Genomic DNA, 24,756 nt, shown 5'->3' with positions numbered 1-24,756 from the left:
GCATTAAGTATGAACTGATCCATTTTTATTCAAAGTTTATGATGTTCTAGAAGTACCATTATATTGCTTTTGCTTTAAAATGTAATTCACATTAAAATATACCTTCCCCTTCTTTTTAAAAATAAGTTACAGTTCACTAAAGCTTAAAGTATCTTGTACTTTTTATCCATTTTCTTCAGGCTGAAGATATTGAGGTGAACTCTGAGATTGTGTATGATGTCAGTCTTAGACTTAAGTGTCCTGGAACTTTAATTTTGAAATGTTGCTTTGCGGAAATACAATGGGCAAATCTTTACATTGCATCCAAGGCAGTAATGGTGAAAAGGGCTGAAAAGACTAAGTAAAAACTTTTCAGCATCATGTCCATGTTTGAATTTGTACACACAGAGACAGGCTTTCTGTATTTAAGTTACAGTTGCTAACCATAGAATCTGTTACTGTATATAATTTTTCTGATTTCTGATCTGCTTAATGCTGCTGACACAAAACATTGCTTTGGTATCTTGCCTGCAGCAGCATGCACTCTTAGTCACTGGAAGTACATAGCTGTATCACGTATGCTGAGTTGAGCTCTAGGGTGTTTCTCCTGTCTGAACTACTTGACCGCAATTCTCCTTTCTATGTAGCTATGGCCTCTAGTCTCTGTTTGTCATTTATGAGGACAAATTGTAGTAAATAAAATCACATTTAACGAAGAAAAATGAACATATTACTAATGGCTGACATTTATTCAACATTTTCTATGTATTAAGCTCTGTTTATAGTGGATTACAAATATTATCTCATGTAAGTGGCACTTCAAGCCTGTGAGATAGGTTCTAATACTATTTCCATTTCATGAAACTCAGAGCCAGGTTAAATAACTTGCCCAGACCGTCAGCTGCTAAGCAATACAACTAGGTTTGAAGTTAGGGAATTTCATTCCACTATGTTGTGCAGCTCCTCAACTTGTAAAGGAGTGAAAAGGGGTAGAGAGTCCTCCTCAACATTTTTCTGATGAATTGGGTTATTAAAACACATTTTGTTGGCATTCTAGAAGCTTTGTGTTATTTTTGGCTAAAATAAGTTTTTAGTAAACAATACATATTTCAAATAGAATTACATTAAATAGCTTAAGTTATAAAAATTTCAATTTATTAATGGTTGGTTTTATTTCAAAGTTAATAAAACAGCATTTATTATATTCACATAACAATTTTACATACTCTCTTTGTTAGTTTCTGTATTTAGGGTCTTTTCATTTTCCTTATGTATATAGGTACTCTTTCAAAGTCACAATGGAAGGAAATAAGACTATTTTATAAAACATACCAGTATATTAAATATATGTATTTAGAGCAGCATCTTATGCTAACTAAACAAGTAAAAATATACTACTGAGAAAATATTACTCTAGGTTGTAGTAATATACATGAAACTTGGAGAAAGGAAAATTATTACTTGGAGAAAATGTACTGATTGCTTTTTTATATACTTTCACAATTTTGGTTTGGATGACAATGAATTAAATTAACTCTCATTTTGGAAGTCTTTATGGTACCATTAAAAATTGGCTTGCTGGTCCCAGGAAATTAAATTTTGAATCTTTGCAATATTTTGGCTGAATGCTCAATTCAGAAATTTCTGTGCAATAAAAATGACAACAACCCACTAACCTTTTCACCTTTTCTTCCCATCACCTTTTGGCCAGGGCTAGTTTCATTTAATTTATGAAAAGGTCAGAATTAACTGACTTCTCAGTAAAGGTTCAAATAAATAACTAAATAACTTTTAAAGAAATGGTCTACTGATTTTTAAACTTGCACTCTTTATTTAGCAAACAATAAATATCAGTGCTTGGATACAGTCTTCATTTGTGGCTAATATCTCCACAAATCTAAGAATCTCTCAGATTCTACTTTTGCATTTATGCTCTGGCTCAGACCCCGAAGTTCTAGAATAATTAGAATTTAGGTAGAGCAGCTTTCATCACTTTAATGGAATCAATGGTGTAAATTGCCAATACTGAGGACCTACTTGCTTCTTCTTGATGGCCAGGTGCTAGGAAAACAGAGCAAAGGTGAGCAAGCAGAGGATTGTTTCAAAATAAAAGACTAATATATTAAAGTGTCTAATTACCAATTGCTTAGAGCACAAAGGATAAGATAGTCTTCTTAGAAAAAGAAGAGGGTTGGCTGAGTGCAGTGCAGTGGCTCACGCTTGTAATTCCAGCACTTTGGGAGGCCAAGGCAGGCAGATCACCTGAGGTCCCAGGAGTTTGAGACCAGCCTGGGGAACATAGTGAGACTCCATCTGTACAAGAAAAAAATTAGCTGGGCATGGTGGTGTGCACCTGTAGTCCTAGCTACTTGGGAGGCTGAGGCTGGAGGATCACTTGAGCCTGAGGGATTGAGACTGCAGTGAGCTGTGATCATGCCACTGCATTTCAGCCCCTGGCAAACAGAGTAAGACTCTCTCTCTCTGTCTCTCTCTCTCGGTCTCTCTCTCTCTCTCTCTCTCACACACACACACACACACAGACACACACACACACAGACACATACACACACACACACACAAGGAGGAAAAGTAAAATGAGAAGAGACATTGGTAGATGTCAGAGGTATCCATGAAAATGTTTGAGTCATCTCAATTTTTATAATTAAAGTTGGAGTGGAAAACTATGGCTATGGGTCACTTATAGCCTACTGCCTGCTTTTGCAATCAAAGTTTTATGGAAATATAACATGTTTATTAGTTTATGTATTGTCTGTTAGTGCGTTCATACTACAAAGGCAGAGTTAGTAGTCGCAACAGAGACGATCTGGACTACAAAGCATAAAATACTTACTATCTGGCCCTTTTTTAGAAAACGTTTGCTGACTCCTGGTGTAAATTATCTATAAAACTTATTTGCACGTTTCTTTAAGTTCAATGTAAAATTTTCCTTACATGGATACTTCAATTCAATTTAATCCATTTACTTAGTGCCCCCAGTGAATCAGGCACTATGCATACCTGTTGCCTCTCTCCTCATGGACAGGTGACAGTTATGCATAGTGCCTGTCGCCTCTTTCCTCATGGACAGGTGACAGGTGTGTGTAGTTACTGTTGCCTCTCTCCTCATGGACAGGTGACAGGTATGCATAGTTACTGTCGCCTCTCTCCTCATGGACAGGTGACAGGTGTGCATAGTGCCCGTCGCCTCTCTCCTCATGGACTGGTGACAGCTGTGCATAGTTCCTGTCACCTCTCTCCTCATGGACCGGTGACAGGTGTGCATAATGCCCATCGCCTCTCTCCTCATGGACAGGTGACCATTATGCATAGTGCCTGTCGCCTTTCTCCTCATGGACAGGTGATAGGTATGCATAGTGCCCGTCGCCTCTCTCCTCGTGGACAGGTGACAGGTGTGCATAGTTACTGTCACCTGTCTCCTCATGGACAGGTAACAGTTATGCATAGTGCCTGACGCCTCTCTCCTCATGGACAGGTGACAGTTGTGCATAGTGCCTGTCACCTCTCTCCTCATGGACTGGTGACAGTTGTGCATAGTTCCTGTCACCTCTCTCCTCATGGACAGGTGACAGGTGTGCATAGTGCCCATCGCCTCTCTCCTCATGGACAGGTGACTGTTACGCATAGTGCCTGTCACCTTTCTCCTCATGGACAGGTGACAGGTATGCATAGTTCCTGTCGCCTCTCTCCTCATGGACAGGTGATAGGTGTGCCTAGTGCCTAACTCACTGTTGGCACTAAGTAAACGGATTATATTGAATTGAAGTATTTGTGTAATGAAAAATTGTACATTTTTGAATTTCTCCTGGAATCCCAATTCTTGCTGCTCCTATTCTTACTGGAAGCTTACCTAAAATGGTGCAGAAAAGCAGTTGCTTAAATGTCTGTTTCCCACACCTGACCTTGTATCCCCTCATAAACAGGAAGTGTGTTTGATTCGTCTTTCTATTGTCAGTACCTACCATAGAGCATGGACTGTAGACTTGTGAAGCAAGGTTATTAGCTATAAGATTGGCATTCTTTATGAAAAACATGGGAAATTGTTTCTGGATCTGAATGAAGTCCTTTTGTATGAAGCAGGCAGGAGGAGGAGGAGTAAGGATCAATCTGTATGCCTCACTGGGTTGAAGATAGTCAAAGATTGCTGAATGGATGAATGGGAGAGTGGTAATTAGACTCCTAGCTGTCAGGAAGCACAGAGCTAAAATATTACAGGAACACCAAAAGCTGATTTAGCAAAAAAGAATTTTTTTCCTCTGGTATAATTTAGCAACACTAAGGATGCTGTTAAGGTCTGTTACCTTGGAGAGAGTAAACTTTCAGAGTGGGAAATGTTGGCATTTTGGAAATCCTGGAGAACTCTTCAAGACTGAGTGATTGGAAGGGATTCAATTCTGCTTTTTTTTTTTTTTTTTTTTTTTAGAGATGGAGTCTCCCTCTGTCGCCCAGGCTGGAGTGCAGTGGCGTGACCTCAGCTCACTGCAAGCTCCGCCTCCCAGGTTCACACCATTCTCCTGCCTCAGCCTCCCGAGTAGCTGGGACTACAGGCGCCCGCCACCACACCTGGCTAATTTTTTTTTTTTTTTTGTATTTTTTAGTAGAGACGGGGTTTCACCGTGTTGGCCAGGATGGTCTTGATCTCCTGACCTCGTGATCCACCTGCCTCAGCCTCCCAAAGTGCTGGGATTACAGGCGTGAGCCACCGCACCTGGCTGTAATAAACTTTTAATTCTTTTTTATGTTTGACATCTTGGTGAGAGAGGCAATTACAATTTTCAGAATCTGTGACCCTTGGAAGGTCGGAGGGCATGATCTCAGGCGTTTACTTTGCCCTTTAGTAGTGGTAACAATAAAAGCATCTCAAAATTCTCTTTTCAAAAGAATGGGCTCTCTTGCAGGTACAGGGGTATAGATAACAAATTTTACTCTACACCCAAATGAGCCAGCACAGGGCAATTGCTCTAGTCAACATCAGTCTGAATTTACACTTTTGAATCTATACATTTTCATGTTTAGCTGAGTTATCATTTTGGATATTCAAGTGGCAGTTTGCAAATTTTTCGAAGCCACTTTCTTTTATAGACAATTGGTAGCAACACTTCCCTGCGGTACCATGTCAATTCTGCTGATGTGCTCAGGTCAGAGAGTTGGCCTTTGTTCTGCAATTTCTTGGTAAGATTCTTACATATTCTTTTGTTTCTAATATGTCTCTTAATGGACTTAATAATATATGTACATGATATAATACATTATATGTAAGTTGACTTCATATTGAAAACTCGGTTTTTGTAGTAGCCTTCTGTTTTTCCCGTGTATGTTGACTTTGTGGCAAGATTATTTATGACATTTAAGATAATTTAAAACGTCCCTTTATTGTCAATCTTTATGAAAAAAGGGCTTTTGATATTCTCCTGCTTCATCCTGAGCTCAGTGTAGTTTGGATTCTTTGCTCATTATTCAACTGAAAATGTTTTAATTGCTCTCCCCACTATGTGCTTGTTTATTTTACAACCTCATCCAAACTCATGGATTCAGCTGCTTTCTTTCTGTTCCCAATGACGTTAGTTGAGTTCAGGTGCTAGGTACTTCGTGCCTGAGTAATTCCAATTGTCTGCTAATATTTCTCTGTGAGTTTAGGTGTCTCCCTTCCAAGCCACAGTGCTGCCAGAATGCATCATCTCACGTGAAAATAGGATCATATTAGGTGACGTCTGGCTGTCCTGGTAGGATCATGGTGCCTCTTTGAGAAAATTCTCTTTATTTCTTAATTCAACGTCCATTTAGAGGAGTGCTATGGAGGGTGGAGAGAGTGGAGGAGAGGTTCTGGGGCAGCTTGCCAGGACATACAGCTCATTTGGTAAATCCATACCCACCTCCCTGGAAGACATATTACCTTTGTGACTTTGACATATCCACTGGAGGTTGTACTTCACCTAATGAGACTTATCAAAGTATTCTTTCATATGTCTCCTCCTTAAGAGGACATTGTTTAATATAATTTTCTCCATCTTATTATTTCTACTGATAGCTTCTTAGCAATATGAGCAGCTGCATGGTTTGTCTGCCTCTTAGTGTGGCTCTGTCTACAGACATTTTGTCTAAATTGTTTAATCTTTGCATGACATATTCCTCTCCTTCGGTCTCTCTGTGTCCAATATATATGCAGTACTAAGCTGAAATACACACTGCTGGTCATGCTGTCATTTGCTATGCAAAACTCAATTGTAATAGCAAAGTGTAGGCCTTGGGTTATGCAGAATCATTTGTTTCTCCATTTTATTAATCTATTAACAATTTTCACATTAAGCTTACTTATCATAAGGCTTATGTGTAATAATAGAATGACACTAGCAGGGCAAAGTAATAATGAATTTGATATAATAACATTATGATCAAAGGTTGAACAGTAAATAGAGTAAGAGCTGACAAATGAAGATTTGAAAATTGGGGAAACATAATCAGGAAAAAAATGAGCTGCTAAGTGAGGATTTTAATTTCCAGTATTCCATGAGTATTGATATGGTTAGGCTTTTTGTCCCCACCCAAATCTCATCTTGAATTAAAATCCCCAGAATCCCAATAATCCCCACATGTCAAAGGAGAGACCAGGTGGAGGTAATTGAATCATGGGGGCAGTTTTCTCCATGCTGTTCTAGTGGTAGTGAGTTCTCACGAGATCTGATAATTTTATAAGAGGCTCTTCCCACTTTGCTTGGTACATCTCCTCCCTGATGCCTTGTGAGGAAGGTGCCTTGCTTCCCCTTCACCTTCTGCCATGATTGTAAGTTTCCTGAGGCCTCCCCAGCCATGCTGAACTGTAAGTCAATTAAACCTCTTTCCTTCATAAATCACTCAGTCTCGGGCATTTCTTTATAGTAGTGTGAAAACAGACTAATACAAATATTATTGTCTTGTGTCTGCTCTTACCAAAACTATTCAACTCAGATATCTGAAAGATTAATTCCGGATTAGAAGCAATCTCTAATCATTTTAGGATGATCACAAAAAATTATTTGAAAAGATTTGCTTCAGAGATCACTTTATCATAACACTTTTTTTCCCTCTAAAGCAGGAATTTATGTGGTTATGTTTTTTGTTTCTCTTGTGATATTTTGAAGACCTACACATCTAGAACTTGTGAAGAGGTTCTACGTAAGAACTTTCAGCGTGCATATTCTCCTTTTTAACCTTCATTTAGCTGCATTTTGGCATTTCAGGGAATCTGGAACTATATTATTGTTGAAGGCAGGTGACTGAGGTAGGCACAAAAGGTTATGCTTAATATTTAAAAAATCTCTCTTGGGTAGTAAAATGACAATTCTTTTATATCTTTGGCTATGTATACCTCAAGGAAAGAAAATGATTTATTAATTACATGGTTAGGTTTTTGGTTTAATAGGTATTTTTAAAAATGCAAACTAACACTTTGGATAAATAAGTTTGAAAAGCTACATTGGAAATTAAATTAGTAAACCTTAACAGTACTCTGTGATCAAATAAACCCGGCATCTAACCAAATTTATTCTTCATTATTTCTGATGTTGTTTCCTCTGTTCAGCTAAATATTAACAGAAGTAATAAATTTATATTACATAGAGCTTTATCACTTGTAAAACAATATTACCTACACCATCTAATTGAATCATTATGATGATCCTGGGACATAAGTTGAGCTCATATATTAAGAGAAAACTGAGGTTTATAGAGGTTGCCACTTGCCAAATATCATACAGTTTATCAATGAGGGCCTAAACTCCAGGCTTTCTGTGACCTAACCTTCCTTTGTTTGCTCTTCCTTCCTCCCTTTCTACCTTATTTCTGTCTCACAGATCTTGCTACCAGTTAGGTGCTGAATAGACATCAAAATCTCTTGATAAGAGAATGTTCATTACTTATTAATAGATCAGTACACTTGTTGATGCTTCAGTTCCTGACCTAATTATTATTATTACTATTTTACTTTCCTTGTTTTAAGATGATATTTGTTTTCCTACAAACATTTTCTATGGGTGTTAACCTAATGAATAAAAAATAAAGGTATACTTTAATCTGTACAACAAACCCCATGACACAAGTTTACCTATGTAACAACCTGTACATGTACCCTCCAACCTAAAATAAAAGATAAAAAATAATAATAAAAAAAGGTAGATTTTAACTTTTGCAAATAATGTTTTAAAAGGTTTTACAAATAGTATGTTGAAATAGTAACACCCCCTAATGAACAGAGAAGTAATCTGTCAAATAACCATTAGACTAAGACAAATCCTTCCGTCACATAGTGTTAATTATTCATCTATGGACCCTGAACAATGTGTTTGCGGATTCAGTAAGGCATAGGGAGTTAGAAAGAAGTATGCCAGATAACTATTATAGCAACCATATTTACTGAAATCTGTAGAGTATTTTATATTGGTATAAATATTTATTACTTAAGTGTGGTTTTATATTAGATATATTCTGTGTAGACAGCCAAAATCAGGGCATTTAAAGCTTCATTTAAAAATATTTTTATCGTGACAATAATACACCCAAATCCGGAAGAAACATGTTTAAATGTTAACATCTGGTTTTTTTTTCTTTAGCACTTGCAGTGATTTATAACTCATACTAAATTAGGTACTGCATATCTTTTTGTGTAGTCAGTTGAGATAGAAGATTGCAGAAGTTTTAGCTTTTATAGTATCTTTTTTTCCTTTAATCTTTGTTTCTGATCAGTGAGCCAAGAGCTTCCTAATTGGATGGCAATAAATCAGTGCAAGAACTGACTTATCTTGACTCATTTTTCTAGCTCTGATATACAGCAAATACAGGAGCAGGTTGAACTTTGGGGTCAAATAGTATCAGAAACATACTTTAATCTTTTGGATCCAGTCCTAGTTTTTAAAGAGCAAATTATAGCATTATTGCTTTCTGAATCCATCATTATGGCCATGGGCTACTTCGACCTTTGTATCCCTATCTCTCTGGGGCCTCTTATTTCTCTAGGTAATTTTCCTCCTTTCCGATTTCACCATTCATCTTATTTTCTCTCAGAATTTCTTTTGGATCACAGTTCTCATTCTTAAGTTCTCTGTTAGCTGTCAGATCTCTTGCTCTGGTCTTTCTTACAGCAGGTAGTTTGTATTCTTTCCTGTCTTTTGTTGACACTCTGCATGCAATACTGGTTAGGGGAGCCTCCTTGCTGTTTGTTATATATGTGTTGTGAATGATAAGGCTTCTTTCAAAGTGTTCTGGGTAGCCATTGTAATTTGATTGATTTTGGTAAGGAGAGAGGAAAAAGAAAAAAACATTAGATTCTCTACATATAGCATTTCTCAATTTTTAAAAACAGGACCGTTTAAAATAGCTTCAGGTTAGTATCTGACACTTTAGCATTAGGCTACTGTTTTTTAATAGAAGACATAGCAAAAGTTCATAGAGCATAATTTTGAATGCATAACATCTTTAATCATAAATATTTTTGTTGTTTGTGAATATTTTATTTTGGGCTTCAAATTTCAGAATCCACAGCACTTTGCTGTGACAGAAAGCAGCTTCATTTTACTGGTAACATCTCCCCCCACGGAGGTCACTATGTGCATTGTGTGATGAAATCTGGATTTTCATCTTATAAGTTATTCCTAGGAGAGCATGAGACTTAAAAAAAAAATTCTTGGTCAGGTTTCAACCAAAAGCATATAGTATTTGATGAATAACTAATACAGATAGCTAACAGATTAAGAGAATGTGTGAGCCCAAGCATGAACAGAGAACTTGGGAGGGAAGTTATCAGCATAAAAAAACGTTGGAAATGAACAGGGCAACTGGAGCATGAATGAAATCAATTTAATTTGTAGGGATTTATATTTATTTGGAAGTACATTCTTATTTATTTCTCTGTATGAGCTAGACTGTGTCTACATTAAGTAAAGAGTATCTGTGCCTCAGATGTCTGCCAGATAAGCTAGTTAGATTTCTCCCTAAAGAAAGCTATTGCTGTATCTAATGGTTGATTCAGTCTGTTCTTCCCTGCAAAGGGAATGTTGTCTCTGATATCTAGGGCCTTAAAATGTCAGACGCAGTGATTTTCCAAGGGCCCAAGGAACACAGATGGAGACGCTTCTCTGCCAAATTTTATGGGAAGCAGAAATCAGCCTGATCATCCTGGGTCTTATTCTGTTCTCACATGGTTTAGAAGCTTGCAGGAGATTGATTGTTTGCCTTCTCTTTCCATTGTATCTGGGAGAGATTTTAAGTTCAGCTGTTCAACCAGCATTTGGATAGCAGTAGCTAAAAAGGCAGAAAGATAAAGATGGAGTCTAGTTCTCATGAACTTTTCCAAAACCAGTTGGCCTCCAAGTTGTTTGGCACGTGACTAAGTCTGCCTAGACTGTTGATTTAACAGTCAGTAGGAAGCAAACCGTGGAGCCAGATAAAAAGAGAAGGAGCCTGAGTTGAAAATCACTTGCCATTTTCATGTTTATTAGTTCTGGTTCTCTTGGTCTGTGCCACACTGACACCTGTCTGGTGTAAGCCAGAACTCAGGTTATGCAGGTTTTCCTTACTTGTGGGAAATGTCCACACTTGGTCTTGTTTTATCCGCAGAATCTTGCCCTTTGCTCCCTTTTGATAACCCCTTTTCCCAGACTCAGATTCTTAGCATCCTTGTGATCCATTTCTTCTCACCACTTTATTTGTAATTATAGACTTTTTGTTACTCTGAGTAGTATAAATATGATAGAAGTTTCAAATGTTAAAACACTTAGATTATTGCCAATTTTACTGGTCTTAAGAACTTGAACTAAAAAGCTTTGGGCACTTCAAACAACAGGAAATACATGAGGAGTAGAGGAGATTTTGGAATTGGAGTTTTCCTGGTATCTTTTTTTAAACACCCACTGCCCAATAATACCTTAGGATCATACTGTTAGTGGGTTCTCAAATACCTCTGTGTCTGAAAGTTTGCACTGCAAAGATAGAAAAAGGTTTGCAAACTGTGTAGAACACTTGCAAGCCTTGAGAGTAATTAATAGTTTTGTGAATTGAAGGGGATTATATCTGCTTTAGAGTGTTAGAACAAGTGCCACTTGTAACTTTTCTGTGCTTTCCCTTGTTTGTTTTATTTTTCCAAAGTAGTTATCATAATTGTTAATACAGCCTTCAATCTAATGCCAGCAAAGCTTTTACAAATCTCCATAAAATGCCCAAACATGTAGTTTTAATCAATGTGTAGGGATTTATGGATTTGATATAGGATGAAACTATCATGTATTATATGCAAGATATAATTCTTTCCTTTGAAGATCTTAGATTCCTTGCAAGATGCTTAATATGATATATTCCAAAACTACTTGAAGCAAACAGAACACCAAGTAAAATTTAAAGAAATATGTAATTAATACTTGAGATTCAGTTACCATAATAATTCTAATTAAATGAAAATATTATTCTTAAGTACAGCAGGATTTAATACATGTATTAAAATATTGTTAATTAAAATGACATATTTTACATTTCTGTTTTAGGAATGAAAAACAACTACTTATAAATGTTACTTTTGTCCTTGTTATCTGTGGCTGACATCTCTATCCCCCTTTTTTTGAAGATGTAATTTTTATTTTATAAAACTATTGAGATCTTTAGAAATAATGAAATTCTGATGATGAGAACCCCACAGAAGGGGAGGAAAGACAAGGTGCTGTCAGTCCTTCATTAGGGAAGATCTAAGAAGTGTTTACCACATAGGTTATGTTTAAGATTGGCCTGGATGTAGCACAATTAACCTTGGCTGGATAGAGTATGCTTGAAGGCTACTCCACTGGAATGAGACAGGCATTGAGATGATATGTGTGGTTCAATACAGTTGATGATATGGAGGGCACATTATAAAGATGTATAGTAACAGACAAAATATAGGCTTATCATGGAGTTATAAGTGTTTTGATAGGCAAGGTAAAGTAATATCATGCAAGTACTTAGGATTCCAGGTAGATATGTAGACTGGTAAGACCAGAGAAACCATTCAGCTAATAGTAAGGTTTCAGCTACTAGAACAGAATTCAGGGTAAGGCTCTGTTCCAGCAGGGACACTGGCCAGATGAAGGCAAAGTCTCAGTTTTTGCGACATACTTGCATTATGCATGTTACACACACACAAAAAGACTTGAATGCAGAACCTAGGACTAAATCTAGGTGGTTAGAATTGGGATGCAAGCACTTGAACTGGATTAGCAGCCAAGAAGACTTATGCTGATTCTGTCTGACCCTAATTTTGGCCTAGAACTGTTTACAGTGTTCTTCCATGGGATCAGGATTGAGCTAGACACTGAGCAGAGTTGAATATTTAGGTGCTTTTGGTTGTAGGGATAAGAGAGCTTGGGAATGGGTAGACTCCCCTTGAAGGGATGTCTTCTGCCTTGAGGATTCCCTTCAGATATGAAGGAGATGCCACAATGGATGCAGCCCTCTTAGAGACGTTCCATCCTGATTATTATTTAAAATACATTAATATACAGTATTAAGACCGCATGGATAAATTAAATGCCTCTCAGAGATCCTTTATAGCTCTGGGATTCTGAAAATAAACATTTAATAATAGAAAGAATGTTACATCGTTTGCTATTCTGTATTTTTGTATTTTAAGTAATATTGAAATCTTCTTTCAGAATTTACATCTGAATGAAAATTTGCCTTAAAATGAAGTAGGATAATGTTTGAAAAAAATCATCTAGGGTTGTGAGAAATCTTTATTAAAGCATAAAGCTTTATTTAATCTTGAGCATAGCATGAAAGCATGATGTTAATAAAAGCACTTAGATTCTATATTGTAATGTACTTACGATGTATGTCTTGATAATTTTTTACTCTTTATTGAGGAGAGGAATAACTAAGTATACATGCAATTCAGATAGTACTTCAAATTCTGCCTTTAACTAGATGACCAGTTAAAGTTGTTCACCTGACCAGAAAAGCCATATTACTAGCACATTTGTGGGAAAATATTTTATTTTGTCATCAATAAACTCTGATTACCTTTATGTGAATGGTTTCTTCAGCCACCTTATGCACAATGTCCTAGATAAGAGAAATGTCTTTTGACTATTTCTATAAAGTTACAAAGCTATAGTTTCATAAATCCACTTTCAGTACCTTCCTCACTTTAATAATTTTTTTTTCATGGAGTTCACTAGTCCACAAGGGGGCCAGTTATAGTGCCATGCAAAGAATATGAGTTTTGGAGGCAACAGATGTGACTTTGAAACTTTTTCTTTCTTTCAAAGCTCTCTGATCTTGAGCAATTTACCTAACATTTCTGTTTTCTGACCTATGAAAGGTGGATAAGACACCTCCCTCAGAGGGTTGTAGATATTACATAAGAAAACAGTTAAATCAATAACATAATGCCTGCAGGCTTAATAATTTCACACAAAGATTAGTTTTTTCTCAACTTTAGTTTCTGATATGAACAATGTAGATACTGCCTACCTTATCAGATTGTTTTGAGAATAAATGATAAAAACATTCTAAATAATGGGGTCTTGTTAGACATATAAGTGTTTATTACTAGTCCTTCTTGCTCATAGCTCACTCAAGTGCTCAAAAATATTTTGAGATTTCCTTATCACACGGCCTGTTGAAGTTGTTCGTTTGATCAGAAAGGTCATTTTAGAAAGATAATAATTGTGTAGGAAGTTTCTGTGAAATTTTTACATGTCTCTCTTTAAATTTAGTTTGACCTCTTCTCTCTTTGGTCCTATGGTATAGCACTCCTCTTCCTTTAAACATGGCCTCTTAGTGTCCTTCGTGGGTACCTTGTTTTGTTCCTGTAAATATTATTTATTTATTTATTTATTTTTATTATTATGCTTTAAGTTCTAGGGTACATGTGCATAACGTGCAGGTTTGTTACATATGTATCCTTGTGCCATGTTGGTGTGCTGCACCCATCAACTCGTCAGCACCCATCAACCAGCCATTTACATCAGGTATAACTCCCATTGCAATCCCTCCCCTCTCCCCCCTTCCCATAATAGGCCCCGATGTGTGATGTGTTCCTATAAATATTACTGTTAGCTTTCTAGGGCTGCTGTCATGAAATACCAGATGTGGGGTGGCTGAAAAAACAGAAATGTATTGTCACACAGTTCTGGAGGCCAGAAGTTCAAAATCAAGGTGTTGCACAGCTATGCTCTCCCTGAAGTCTCTGAAAGAGAATGCTTCCTTGGCTCTTCTAGCTCTAGCAATACTTGAGGTTTCTTGGCTTCTAGTTGCATGTCTTCTTCCCGTGTATCTTCTGGTTTGCATGTGTCTGTCTTTATGTCCAAATTTCCTCTTTCTATGAGGAAATAAGTCATATTGGATTAGAGCTCATACTAATAATCTCATTTTACCTTGATCACCTCTGTCCATATTCTGTTTCCAAATAAGGTCAGATTCTGAGGTATTGGGATTTAGAACTTCAATATATTCTTTTTTGGGGGATGGGACAAAATTCCACCCATAACAATTGGTATTCTCAAAGGTTCTGAGCTCAGCCCCTTTTGGGTCCTCTCTTTCTCCCCAAGTAATCTTATCTAATTGTTGACTTTAACAACTGTAGTGTAATGAAAAGAACGTTGGACCCTGGCTATTTCACTTTTTGGAGAGTTTAGCAATCTAAACATCATAGATGTTTATTTATGCAGGGCTCAGAGTGGTATGTCAGATCCCCCAGTGTGTTCTCCCACAGCATTCTTTTTTTTTTTTTTCCATTTTCTTCTTCCCAATTTTATTTCCTTTTAATATTTTTGATTTATATATGTCTATTAAACAATCATTCAATTAACACCAATTATGTGCAAGTACAGTACCAGGCACTAAAAAGAAATAAGGCATGATCCTGGGTCTAAAAAAAGAATTTACAGGCAGACAGACACAGCACATACATAATAAAGCACTTAATAAAATGTAATATGTCAAAAAGAAGTAAGCTGTTATAAAGACACATGCACACGTATGTTTATTGCGGCACTATTCACAATAGCAAAGACTTGGAATCAACCCAAATGTCCATCTGTGACAGACTGGATTAAGAAAATGTGGCACATATACACCACGGAAGACTATGCAGCCATAAAAAAGGATGAGTTTGCGTCCTTTGTAGGGACATGGATGCAGCTGGAAACCATCATTCTTAGCAAACTATCACAAGAACAGAAAACCAAACACCGCATGTTCTCACTCATAGGTGGGAACTGAACAATGACATCACTTGGACTCGGGAAGGGGAACATCACACATCAGGGCCTATCAGGGGGAGGGGGGAGGGGGGAGGGAATGCATTGGGAGTTATACCTGATATAAATGATGAATTGATGGGTGCTGACGAGTTGATGGGTGCAGCACACCAACATGGCACAAGTATACATATGTAACAAACCTGCACGTTATGCACATGTACGCTAGAACTTAAAGTATAATAATAAAAAAAAAATGTAGGAAAGCCATTACAGGGGTGACATCATCTGATCACCTTTTAAGAAGCTCACTGTGGCTGCTGTAGGCATAAGGGTTTCCAGCAGAAGTACCTGTTAGGAGGCTATGGCAGTGATCCAGATAGATGAATGATGCACTCGGCTGGTAGCAGTGGATATTCGGAGAAGCAGTTGGATTTGAATAATATTTTCAGTGGATAGAGGTAACTTCTGTTCATTGTTTAAGATAATTCAAAAGCTACCTTCTCTGAGAGATATTTCCTGAACTCTTCCTCCTTGCCAGGTTGAATTTTCCTCTCCTGTGGTCACCTAAGCTCCCACAGCATTCTTAATTAAAATGAACATCTAGAAGCAAACCTGAGTTGTAAAAGGAATCAGAAAAATCGACCGGAGGAATGCCACTCAAAGTGTGGTCCACAGATTTGCAGCATCTGCATCACCTAGGAAATTTTTGGATATGCAAAGGCTTGGGCCTCACCTCAAGCTACTGAATCAGAATCTCTGGGGGTAGTGCTCATGTGTCTGTTCTCCAGGTGAATCGTATGCATGCTGCAGGTTGCGAAGTACTGAATTTGATTGGGTATCTGCTTTGGTGACAATGGTGGAGCTTATAAGTTGATTGTGCAAGTGTATATGCATCTCAGGATTGTTCATGCAACAGTTAGAAGATCCATCTCTCTTCTTTATCTTGAGTTCTTAGCAGTATTCTCAGGCATACTTATGACAAAGGCAGCATTGATATTGAGGTGATGTAACATTAATTTCATCCAAGTTACCTTTAAAAGTCCTAAGCTCCATTTGGCGACTGATCTCTCTCAACATTGCTTAATGCTCTGCTCTCAACCATCAAGTTTCTGTTTTACAATTCTTGTCCAGAGTAAGTAAGAACCCAGTGAAAAATTTTTTTGAGGAAATATGTTATGCACATCAGCCTCTTATTATCCTCTCCAATGGGACAAGTACAACATAAATTATAATGATTTATTAGGAATGAAGAACCTATTTTACTGCCCTTACTCAGCAGTTTTCATGGAGTGCTCCATGAATAGGAAGACATTTGTTATTTTTGGACAGATTCAGAATAAATAAAATAGGGAACTAGTGTAAGGTGCATAGAATTTACCATACCAAATGTTATATTTATGGAACTTGGATATTATTACAAACCAATGGATGAATGCTTTTGTACTTGTACCTTGGTAATTCTGGGTCTGCATTTCTTATTTTGCATTTACCCTGCAGTGATGTCTAAAATCCAGTGAGGGGGTCTAGAATTTTTTAGTGGGTCACTTGTTGCAAGGACAGAAACTGTTACCCTGTTTTGGAAGACATGCAGACATCATCTGGGGCAGGTGTTGCAAAGGAGCAATGCAGTGATGAGCTGTCAGGTCAGCAAATGGGGAGTATGAGGGAGAAGGCTATGGGGAGTTTGGGGGTCATCTAATTTTTTTTCCTGAGAATTTTATGACTATCATGTATAACATGGCTTATTTTCATTTCTTTTAAAAACCGAGACTTAAAATGTACTCTTGGCTGAAAAAGTGGGTGAGAGGAACATGCATTTCTTTCCTGGGAACGTTGTATTGTTTTACCGTTTTGCATAGCATTTTTAAGTAATTAAATGAAGTGAAAGTCTTGGTATTTTGTTTTTTCCCATTCTTTTTTTTATGTCTAGGGACTTTTCTTTAAAACATTTTATTGCATACAGTGGTCTTTCAGTATCTGTGGGGCACTGACTCTAGGACTCCCCTTGCTTACCAAAGTATGTGGATGCTTAAGTTCCTTATGTAAAACTGTGTATAATTTGCATGTAATCTATACACATCCTCCTGTAAAATTTAAATGATCACTAGATTACTTATAATATCTAATACAACGTAAATGCTATGTACATAGTTGTTATATTTCATTGTTTTATCGTTTATATTTTTTATTGTAATGCTTTTTTTCTGAATATTTTCAGTCTGCAGTTGGTTGAGTTTGTGGATGCAGAGCCTGTAGACAAAGAGGGAAGATAATATATTTAAGGTTTACATGGTATCTTAATATACATATAGATAGTGAAATAGTTATTATAGTCAAGAAAATTAACATATCATTCCACATAGTTACCTTTTTTGTGTTAAGAGGTTCTAAAATAGATTCTTTTAGCAAAAATCTTGAATACAATACAATATTATTAACTGTAATTCTCTGTTGTACATTAAATCTCAAGACTTGTTTACCCTATGCATCTGCTACTTCGTATGTTTTGACCTACATCTCCCCATTTCCTCTCCACCCTGCTGCTGGTAACCACTATTTTACTTTCTCTCTGTGTATTTGATTTTTATTTTTAGATTTCACATGCAAGTGAGATCGTACAGTACAGAAGTCTTGTTACACACAAATGAAATGATAAAACTGATTAAAGTAGCTATTCATGTGGATGTGGATGTTTTTACTTATTTTTCTAAAATTTATTGAGTACCTGCTATACAACTGGTTTGGGCATAAAGGTGACTACGATTTGTTGTTTCCGCCAAAGAGATTTTGATTTATTAGAGGAGACTGTTAAATCATCTGTTTGGGGGTAAAATAATTTGTTGTGACTTATATTTATCTATCCCTGACCAAGTAATAATTGTTGTATGACCATTACTCATTATTGCTGTAGTCTATAAAGTAGCTATTCTTAAGTTTTGGTGTGCATTGGAATTTGGTATGCAAGTTTTATTGGAGTTTTCATTAAAAGTACAGATGGTCTGCCCCTATCTCCGATGAGTTTTATTCCGTAAGTCTGTAGTGGATCGTGGGCATTTGTATTTGTAAAGGGTAATGCAGGTAATTCTGATGCCTACCAAAGTTCAGCGACCTCTGCTGCATGTAATTAGAAGCAGGCATTCTATTTACTTGTGGCATGAAGTGGATTAAGAATTGTATGCTTTTTTTTTAAAATCAGGAATTTACCTGAAATTTTGAGCCAGAGCTCAAGTGAGAGCAATTGAATTACAGTGTTGGCTGTTAAAGACTGAACCCTGTTCATGGGTCAGAAGGATTCCTTTGGTTTTATTCTCTCATTCTAGCATGCTTAAGGATATTGGATCTTGCTTCTTGGTTATTGGTTTGAATGAAACCCATCCTGCACAGATGGGCAATAGTTTTCAAGCACAGATGGAGAAGGAACAGTAGGTTCATGGGCAGAGCCCACACATGGGAGCAAGTGAGAGAAAAAGATGAAGGCTGGAGGTAGAGGCACTGAGCAAAATAAAACTTTACCTGATCATTATAGAAAATGTTCTTTTTATTCTTATTTTAAATAAGCAGGTAGGTAGCAAATCTTTTGGGACGTCATCCAGATTTACTTTATTTATTGCTGTTAAATTAGATAATAAATACCTTCCAAACACTCATTAAAATAAAAATAACAATGCAGCAGAATCGGAATGAAAAGAGACCTCAGTGAGAAATTACATGTTTTTCCTAAAAAGCAGAAGGAACTGAGTTAACAAGGATGGAAACAGTTGACTGATTTTTCATTTTAGCCAATAAAGATCTCAAGTTAGTAGAGCCAGGAGACTTCTACTAAAAACAGAATTACTGCTTCTGGTGGCACACAACTTCTCTTTCAGTATTTGATATCTGCTTTAGTTTTGCTATGTGATTTCCTAGTTTTGTGTTATGTACTCAAGGGAGCATAATATATAATCATTGCTACATATTTTACATTTTAATAATTTTCATCTACAATTTATTCTCACCCTCTCCCTAATAAGCATATTAGAATTCTGACAATTAATCAGCAACGGTTTTATTTAGTAATGGCTATTTAGAGTACTACTGCCAGACCAAATGGTGAACACAGATGCACAAGAATCCCTGAAGTCTAACTTCAGATAAATGAATGGACAGTGGGGGAAGGACATAACTAGTGGCCCTGTTACCACTTCCCTTGAGGTAATTCAGAACATTTTGGGAATGGCTGACCTACCAGCCTGCTTTCTCTTCTGTAGGCTTAGAGAGCATTTATTTATCTGGCAACTGCAGCATTTTGCTCTTTTAATTAACCTCCTCTAGTCCTACCCAGATAGTTTTAAAAATCAATCACTTTCTTAAAATATTCAATGTTTTCTTATTGCTGGCAGAATAAAGGTCAAATTTATTAATACCATCTGTAAGGCTCTATAGTAGTGGTTCTTAATCAGGTATGATTTTGTCCTTAAGGGGACTTCTGGCAAAGCCTGGAGGCATGTTTGGTTCTCACAACTGGGTATGGGAAAGGGGTGCTATTGGCACCTAGTGGGTAGAGGTCAAGGATGCTGCTTAGCATGCTACAGTATTCAGGACAGGTCACCAAAACGATTCACTGACCCCTTGCATCAATAGCACTGAAGTTCAGAAACCTTGGCCTAGAGGATCTGGCCCCTGCCTGCTTCATCAGCCTTATCTTTGACTGTTTTCCCATCGCACTCTCCACTCCAGGTACACTGGCTTCCTTTCAGTTCTTTGAATAGTCTGTGTGGTTTTTTTTTTTTTTTTCCAATTTTTTTTATTTTAGGGCTTTTGTATTTGTGGCTCTCCCTATATCAACCCTCTTCCCACTTCTTTCATTTGCTGAGTGGGAACTTCAGAACTCAGCGAATGGCACTCCTCAAAGCAGCCTTCCGTACTTCTTCCACTGGGTTAGATTGCTTTTCCCTTAGAGTACTGTATATTCCTGCCCTTGGACATTGTTAACAATTCTAATTAGTTAATTCACTGTGTAACTGGTTGTTCATATCTTATCTTTCCCATTGAAATACAGTTTTCAGGAGGACAGGGCCTATTCACTGTGGTTCCCTCATTGGCCAGCATAGTGCTTTGTGCTTGGTCGTCACCCAATAAATATCTCTTCAATGAATGAGTCATCAAGTAAGATAATGTATATTACAGTGATTTACAAAGAATTAGACCCATCAACTATTTTTGACATGTAGAGGGGTGACCTCCCTCCTTTACATTGATAAGGCATTTCTTTGTAAACCAATATTTGGTATTAGTCATATATAGTTATATGCAGTAGTTGTAGGCCCAACAGTATATGTCATGGCTTTTTGGATGTGGTTATTTTGATACAACAATGTAATGTCAGTCTGTTTGCAGATCACCATCTCTTGCTCTCTCTTTCAACCCTTTCACCTCAATTACATGTAACTTTCAATTTCTACTGTAGTTTTGCATTGTTTGATTTTAAAAATTTAATGAGCATTGCTTCTGTATTAAGAAAGATGACTAAAATTTGAAAATTATATTGATGCTGAACTGGGTTGTAAGGTTGTATCATTGAATTTCCCAAACTATAATTTTAGAGGAGTTTAATAGTATTAATATAATAAATACATATTATTGACTATGGAGAAATCTGTGAGAAATTAAATTGAAGATTAATGGTGTAATTTGGAGTTGAGAATAAGGGTTCATTTTGTGATCCAAACATCCTGCTTGACTCTGTGTAATATATACTCAGTCAAATATAGTTAGCATAATTAGGCAGCCAACACAAAGCAGAGGTGTTTGTCCTCTGGATTTTTCAAATAGAAAATAGACTGAATATCCTTATTAAATTGATGAATCTATTTATTACCCAAAACAAATTAGAATGAACATTACAACTAAAGAGAGTAATAGGAAAATTTAAATTACAGGACATTATGTATGAGTACTTTTATAGAGAATGGCTGACTCATTGACCCTTTCCAAGGTAGGTAAAGTCTAGTAAACATTTGACTCCTATTCATTTGGTTTATCTGCCAGGTGGTACCTGACCTTCATCCTGTCCCTTAGAGTATGGGTTTGGCAAAGGGGGCTGGGCTCAAGGTGACAATATCTGCTGACATTGCTTGGTAATATAAAACACGCGTGGCCTGTGTTTAGTTGTCCTGGAGTCAAAATGCATCAAATTGCTGCTCATCATGTCATGTACCCATTATATCCATTTATGTGTTAGCTGGATGTGATGATCTCTAAATACATGCATTATGTCTTCCACTCTTTTTCCCCCAACCTCTTTCACTCTTGTGCATATTATTCAGTTAATGCTTTTTGAATGAATGGATTAGGTTGAACCACATGAAATTGCAGATATTCAGCCATTTTTGATGTATAAAAATTGCATTTTCATATGGTTCAGCTTAAAATAAATACAAACGTATTCACTTTTTTCATAAAAGAAATATTCTAATTAGTAGTGAAACAAAGTTGAAATAGTTCTATGTGTACTTGGAGTAGGTACATAATGGTTCAAATAGATTTTTATAGGCTAACCAGAGAACATAGCTATAATTTGAACCAGTGATTCTGTAGGGAAAGGCATCTCAGGCTAAAAACACTCATATATGAGTGTTTGGTATATAACATACTTATGGGTTGGTGACATACATCATGACACCTTGAAGAATTTTCTTCATATTGTGATAGAATAAATAACATAAATTGATTTTCTAGTCATTTGATCTTGGACTAGTAATTAGGGATGGATAGAGAATTAGGTGACAATGTCAGTGTTGTTGGAAACTCTGCTCTCTTCTTGAGGCATTAACTCTCACTGATGAATGAAAACCTTTGTCCAGGGAGCAGAGTCTTTGGGATCTGATCAAATGTGGGAAAAATGTGCAGAATTACAAAAAGCAAACCTCCTTCCTAAGGGCTGATGTAGTCTGTATCAGTGGTCTGCATTGAATGAACATCATTTTTAGTCATTATCTATTTCCTAATCTTAGGGTTTTGGGAATTCCTTAGTTCATGGACATTTGACCCTCAGGAATATATATATGTTCATGAAAAAGCCCCATAATGTGAGTGGGCATATGGTGATGTTTCATAAGGTGACACAGGAAGGGTAGTATTTCTGCCAAACGGTGATGTAACCCACAATAATTCCAGCCTTTGAAAAGCAAGAGTAACAGCTTGAGTGTCGTTCTGCTCCCTGGACAGGGTGGAATAACTTTCCAGGTGCCAGTCTGACGTGGCTGTGTGAGTAGGCTGGCAATTCATGTACGTGTTTCCCTGCAGGGCAGATCCTTAGCTGGGGGAGAGGAAGAGATTGCGGTTTGGATCATAAATTTTTATTTACTCTCAGAATTCTCTGAGGATAGAATAATAATAAGAAATCCATGAAAAAATGTGAATCATTGCTGAGGGGGGAGGATATTCTTAGGTGAGAATGCTGCTTCCTTTTCTGATTTTAGTTTTTTTAGATAAGTTGAAAAATATGGGAAGCTTCACATACTCTTCTGTTTCTGTTTGTGTGATTCATATAGAGTAAGAGAAACTAACAACACTCTTGATGCTCATAAATATAAGTAGCTCTAAGCAGGTCTGCTGTTTTTGCCTTATTTTAAAAGGAGCCACAGATTTTTTTTTTTAAATTAATGCATCAAGAAGTCTTATATGAGGGTTGTTTCTGGAAAAAATACATTCCTATGGAACTTAAAGAAATCAGACAGATAATGACATAATTACCAACACTTTTCATGCCAGGGGTCTTGAAGCTGTAAACACTTCATATTCGTCTGGGTAGGAATAATACCAACATTATTATTATAGATACAATTATTAGTACAAACATGATGTTTTTTCTTCCTTATAACATTTCACATATATTTGATTTGCAAAACAGTCCTCAGAACTCTTGTCAGAGATATTGGCAAAGTTTGATTACATCCTAATGTGCATGCCAATCAATTACAAGATGTATTACTGGCTTCCAGCAGAGAAATTTTGGTTTGAATGAAATTGAGAAAGGTGGTATTACTTAAATGAAGTCCTTTCCTGTACCCTCTCTCAGGTGTGTTTTTCCTCCTCATAGCTATATCCTCCTGCTTCATATTTTAAACATTATGTTATTGTTAAAATTGCCAACAGAGATGTTTGCAATTCATCATTCACCACTGATCTCTTGGACTTACATGTGCCATACTTTTCCAGGTTGGTATTGTCCCATCAATAACTGCTTTTAAAGTGCAGTTTTTAGCCAAATTTTTAATGTTATTTAAGTTATAAACCATGTTTCCCCAGTCTGATAATAGAAGGCAAGCGGGGCCTTGTTAAAATCTTTGCTAATGTTAAGAAGAATTAACTTTTTATAATATTTCTCATAATATACTAGCTAAATTTTCTTATCAGATAAGAAACTAATTTGGTCTGGAAAAGTCATCCTGAAACTATTAGACTACTCTAAAACATAATTAAGACTAAAAATAAAGTAGGCCACCATAAATATTCAAATTATGCTTCAAATGTTACAACATATATATCAACAGAGGTGGCACCGTTCTGGAACATGGAGATCATAGGGTTTTTGTTGAAAGGGAGAAATTCACAGTGTAGTTGACTAACATACTTGTGATCCCCAAGTTCTCAAAGTGTATATGTATAAGTAAATGTGCATTCTTCATACTTTTCTGTGACTTTGTCTGCCTTCAAGAGCCTCCTTGGCCCTACACTCTAAAACAGACAACTCAGCTCTTACTGTATTAGTCAGGGTTCTCTAGAGGGACAGAACTAATAGGATATATGTGTGTGTGTGTGTGTATACGTGTGTGTGTGTATATATAAAGGTGAGTTTATTAAGTGTTAACTCACACAATCACAGGGTCCCACTATAGGCTGTCTGCAGGCTGAGGAGCAAAGAGAGCCAGTCTGAGTCCCAAAACTGAAGAACTTGGAGTCTGACGTTCCAGGGTGGGAAGCGTCCAGCACCGGGGAGACGTAGGCTGGGAGGCTAGGACAGTTTCTCTCTTCACATTATTCTACCTGCTTTATATTCTGTCTGCACTAGCAGTTGGTTAGATGGTGACCACCCAGACTAAGGGTGGGTCTGCCTTTCCCAGTCCACTGACTCAAATGTTAATCTCCTTTGGGAACACCCTCACAGACATACCCAGGATCACTACTTTGCATCCTTCAATCCGATCAAATTAACACTCAGTATTAAACATCACACAGTCCATGACTCATTTACCATGGAGCTTTAAGTACAGTCTAGAGTCATCGTGGTCATTCTCTCTTTAATAAGTAAAAATGGAAATAGTAATAGTACCTACCACATAAGGGTTGTAGTGAGGAGCTGATGTGCCCTGAGATTAAGGCCGCACCTCCTCTATAATTTCTGCCTGCATCGTTAAGGGTGAAGAGGAAACTCCACAAACCCATTACTCCTACTTCTGAAACCTAAAACCTTACCTTTACCATTTGCTTTGAATTTATTGGGACAAATTTCATTGTGTCCTTAACCTCGTCAGTAACAACAACAACAACAACAACAACAACAACAACAACAACAACA

General features: G+C 36.9%; 1 protein-coding gene and 1 pseudogene across 1 annotated transcript in view; both read left to right on the top strand.

Annotated features, from left to right (window-relative positions):
- Positions 1-24,756, top strand: part of TAFA2 (TAFA chemokine like family member 2) — a 523,248-nt gene that overhangs the window by 143,789 nt on the left and 354,703 nt on the right. The window lies entirely within an intron of this gene.
- The window catches only part of LOC111551269, a 31,832-nt pseudogene continuing 10,197 nt past the window's right edge, over positions 3,122-24,756 (top strand).

Source organism: Piliocolobus tephrosceles, chromosome 10 (genome assembly GCF_002776525.5).
Source record: "Piliocolobus tephrosceles isolate RC106 chromosome 10, ASM277652v3, whole genome shotgun sequence".
Classification (NCBI taxonomy): Eukaryota; Metazoa; Chordata; class Mammalia; order Primates; family Cercopithecidae; genus Piliocolobus; species Piliocolobus tephrosceles.
This window is presented reverse-complemented; position numbering and strand designations above follow the sequence as displayed.